The sequence below is a fragment of the Halichoerus grypus genome, chromosome 5, assembly GCF_964656455.1.
Source record: "Halichoerus grypus chromosome 5, mHalGry1.hap1.1, whole genome shotgun sequence".
NCBI classification, from domain to species: Eukaryota; Metazoa; Chordata; class Mammalia; order Carnivora; family Phocidae; genus Halichoerus; species Halichoerus grypus.
In genome coordinates, this window is record NC_135716.1 from 113,150,873 (window position 1) to 113,155,751 (window position 4,879).

At 42.4% G+C, this 4,879-nt stretch overlaps 1 pseudogene; it reads right to left on the minus strand.

Annotated features, from left to right (window-relative positions):
- Positions 1 to 4,014: 4,014 nt before the first annotated feature.
- On the minus strand, positions 4,015 to 4,669 carry LOC118541041 (CD9 antigen pseudogene; annotated as a pseudogene).
- Positions 4,670 to 4,879: the final 210 nt, after the last annotated feature.

Consider the following 4,879-nt stretch of genomic DNA (forward strand, 5'->3'; position numbering starts at 1 on the left):
CAATTTTCTCCTCAGCTTCTGGATCAATTTTTCCCCTCTGCCTGGACAGTAGTGCTTGCTTTTTAAAAATTGCTGTGGGAACATCAACTTGTATTAGAGTTGAATCAAAATAAGACCAAAAAAATTCTGTGATTGTCTGTATACAAAGAACTAGGTATTAGTGATAGGGAAAGGAGATAAGAAAGAGAAAATACAAATTTTAACCAAGAGACAAGTTAGAAATTTTGCTGCTTATCTTAAACACACCCAAAGCAGCTCACCTCCGCACACCCTACTCTAGGACCTGTCTCTTGCTTAAACTACAGTCTTACTAGTGGTGACATCATTTTTTTGCTCACTAATAACATGCTCCTTCATTGTATCAAGTACATAAACTTGGAGTGAGTGGGGGGTTTTAAGTATATTCATAAAGTCCATAAAGTCTTTGATACTCTTTTCTTTTAAAAGATTTTATTTTTTTATTTTTAAGTAATCTCTACACCCAACATGGGGCTTCAACTCATAACTCCAAGATCAAGAGTTGCTCGCTCCTTCGGCTGAGCCAGCCAGGTGCCTCAAGTCTTTGATATTCTACCCTATAAGATATGGAGCTCAATTCTCTTCCTCTTGAGTGTGAACTGGACTTAGTGACTTGCTTCTAATGAATAGAGTATGTCAAGGGTGACATATGTGTGTCTTCTGAGACTAAGTCATAAAAGGCATTGTGACTTCTTCCTTGCTCTCTCTCGGATCACTCATCCTTGGGGAAGCCAGCTTGCATGTTATGAAGATGTTCTCCTTATGGAGATATCTACACAGGGACGCGCTGAGGTTTCCTGAGCACAACCAGTGCTAACTTGCCAGGTATGTGAATGAATTATCAGTGTGGAAGCAGATCTGCCTGCCCCAGTCAAGCCTTCAGCTGACTGTAGCCTACATCAACGTCTAGACTGCAACCTCATGACTAACTCTGAACCAGAACCACCCAGCTAAGCTGCCCCCAGATTCCTGACCCATGAAACTGTATGAGATAGTAGGTGTTTATTATTGTGAGCCACTAAGTTTTGGGGTAATTTATTATGCAGCAATAGGTAACTAGTAGAGTAGTTTTGTTTGATCCTTTCTCTCCTACTTCTTTCCTTTTGGCCCTTTTCCCAAAGATTCAGACCCTCAGATCATAATACATTTTGCTGATTCTTCTGCAAAGAAGCTATATTCTTTACCCCTCACTGTATTTCCTGCTCTGTTATATTCCTTCATCTCTGAAATCTTGACTTCCCATCCACTCATTCTGAGGGTCTGCCCATCCTCCACTGTACAGAGATCACTCTCCATAGGTCTCTTGCATTTTATATCTTCTGAGCAGAAAGACTAACAGCCTTTTTGTTCCGGATGGCCTTTCCAAGGCTGCAGGTTTGCTTGCTGTTCAGTATAATAAAATAATGTCTTCCAGGGCACCTGGGTGGCTCAGTTGGTTAAGCATCTACCTTTGGCTCAGGTTCTCATCCCAGAGTCCTGGGATCGAGCCCTGAGCCGGGCTGCCTGCTCAGCGGGAAACCTTCTCCCTCTCTCTCTGCTCCTCCCCCTGTTTATGCTCTCTCGCTCTCTCTCAAATAAATAAAATCTTTTATAAAAACTGGTATCTTCTTCTGGCGCAAAGATCAGACAGGCTTACTTATTGCCCATTATAGAAGATTTGGGTTTCATGAGGTCAGTATTCCTCAGCTGTGATGCAAACCTACTGTATCCCTCAGCAGGATTCACTGAGGCCCTTCTCTGTCACCCTTGTGGCATTTGGAGTGTAGGGGTAACCAAAACCAAGATGATGCTCAGGTGGCTGGTTGTGCAATGGACAAGTAGGACCTTTGTCTCAGATGCAGGAGCTCATGACTTCTGCAGGCTAACTTGTCAGCTTGCAAGGAAGGTAAAAGCTTAGACTCTTCATAGTTCTTGACAGTTTTAACCCATTCTCCTCAATCCCACCTGAAGTTGTAATCATGCCTCTTTTCTGTTCTCTTATTCATTTGCCAAATGAAAACGGACTATACGTGCTAAATCTCTAACTGCTGCCCATTTTGATTGCATTTTGTTTTGTTTTGAATACATCTTAGTAAATGCTTCAGGCAAATCTCAAGCACACTCTTCTCATTTCTGCCTTGGAACTCTAGAAGGTGACCATATTTTTGTCTGTTACATCTTCCTCGTATTCTTCTCTGCGGAACCATGAGCCTGCCCCTTATAAGATACATGTGTGAAACTTCCTCTTCTGGGAAATAGTTACCCATTGTTCTTTCCCTTTTTCTGATCATCGTCTGAATCCCCCTTACTCCATCCTTGCTTTCTCTTGCTTCCCTCAAGTACTTAACTCCTCCATGTTACCCAACAGTAGTTAATGGGAGACATCAATGTAGGTTTTTAAAAATCATCTGTTACTCCCTATAGATGTCTTTTTCCTGTAGAGGGTAAGAAACCCCTTGAAAGCGGGAGACTTGGCATTTGTTTTCTTAATAAGACATGCAGATCTGGACAGAGTCTGCTTGACATCGTGGTTACTTCCCCAGAGCGGGCAGACCCACATTGTCTGGCTTCCTGGGATAATCTGAATCTCATCTGGTGACATGGCCTTGTTTCTCAGACACAGGATTAGAAGCCCTGAACAGGCACTGAAATTGCTCCTGTCCCAAGGAGCAGATGGCCACCCTTGAAACGACCTCTAGCTGCTCCTGCAGAGCCATTCCTCTTTTTCAGCCCAAACCTTTCTTACCAGTCTTAGCCTTTATCCACGACTTCGTACTCTTTCCCTCAGGCTCCTATAGTGTAAGTCGTCCTCCAGAAAAAAAAAAATATCACCAAAGCTCTTCAATCTTTTGTCCATTGAATAACTCTTGAGTTCTCTTTCTTATGCCCTTTCATGCTCTCTCTCTCTGAGATAAGATTGGGCTCTTTGGTTTCATATTCTATTCTCTGTGGGAAAGCATTACAAATAAGAACTAAACAAAAAGTTTTACTCTGAGGAGAATTTGTGTGTGTGTGTCTCTTCTTTTCTTTTTGAGGTTTAATCTATTCTTGCAAACATAGAATCTTGCTTACTCTGTCCTTCGCTCCATATATCTGCACTCCGGGAAGTTCAGTCCTTGTGGGCAGATTTGTTTTTTGGTTTTGGGGAACTTTTATATATAGCTTTTTAGAGATCATCTCCGTTCCCCACACCCACTCTGCTGCAGGCTTGTGAACTTGAAACCGCATGTGTGCGTGTGCGTGTGCGTGTGTGCGCACGTGCACCCATTAGAAAGAGAAAAAGAGATTTTTCACCAAGCAGCCTCTTTCCGGTGTCCCCAGCTAGTTTTGGAATCTGTGAGTAGGGTGAGGAAGCAGAGGGTGAATTTATCCCCCGATAATTCACATGGCCAACGGCTTCTTGGATTCTGTGAAGTTATACAATAGCAGTTTTCCCTACCAGCTTTTTGACTTGCCATTTTAGAATTTGAACGGTCTTAAGGGCTAATATGTAAACTAGTGAGAGATAGGAAATTACAGCTCATTTTTATGTGGTGGCCATGCAACGGGGATTCATAACTACAGACGTTTTATTGATAAAATGAAATAATATATGAAAAATGCAATATATACTTCTTTATTGTCATCTTTTATTATGTATGAAATTGTCTTCAACATAAGTACAACCTGATTAAATGTGATAGACATTTAAAAATCTATGTAAAGTAAAAAAAATTATCTTTACATACACTATCTTTTGTCTAGAGTCTAGCAAATATAGTGCCTTTCATTGCAGGATTTCTGCTTAACCTAATAAACAAAAACAACCAACCAACCAAACAAACAAACAAACCAAAGCAACTACGAATACCAATATCGAATAAAGCATTAAAAAGACAAACACAGGATCACTTTTTTCCTTTGGAAATGCAGAATGAATATTAAAGTTAGTGCCCCTCCCCCCCTGCCAAAAACCCCCAAGAAAGTAATCAGCCATCTCCAGGGGTGAACTTTCCTGCTCAGGGGCACACGCTGACTCTAAATCTTCTCTGTGCTCCTGTGGATAGCACAGCACAGGGTCGTACTGAAGACTGTGCCAGATATTACCACCACAGTGATCCCATGCACTGGTGATGTGGGATTTGTTGTCAAAGACCTCTTTGATGGCCTCAGAGCAAGGCTTCACTAGGATGCTTGAGAGGAAATCCTTTTGGGGGCGGATAAATTGTTCCACTCCTCCAGCCACACCACAGCGGTCCAATGCAGAGGGGATGGCTGTTAGCGTCCTGCTGGGGCTTGTCCTTGACTTTCAGCTTGGTGTAGGTATCCTTGTAAAACTCCTGGACTTAATCACCTCATCTTCGTGGGAATATCCCACCTGCCTGCAGCTATTTCAATGGCAAATATCATCAAGAAGAAGCCAAAGAACAATCCCCGCATGCACTGGGCTCTTGCACAGTGGTCCAGCAGCCCAGGAAACCCACCAGCTTCCTGAGGACACTGGCTGCAGTCAGAATTTATACTTCAGTATGGAAGCTGGAATGATGGTTTTCTTGCTCCAAGATGCTTTTGGCCTTGGATTCAATTCAGAGCTAAGTCCACTGACAAGGAATGCAATCCTGGCAAGCCTGAAGATGAAACTAAATCCAGAGAGCAGGTATTTGAGGCACTTGGTGCCTTTTTTGACTAGCATGGTGAAGGCTGGACAGGCTGGACTCCTGGTGTGGCACGAGGCGTGTGCACGGCCAGGACCTAAGGTGTCTGCGGCTGCCCGAACTTCTTTTTGATACTATTATTCTTTCAAATTGCTATTAAAAACCAAGAAACTCTGTTAAAAAAGTCTTTATCATTTTGGTCTGGTGAAAATAGGATATTTGTTTTTATTGCAGAATTGTTTTTCTCT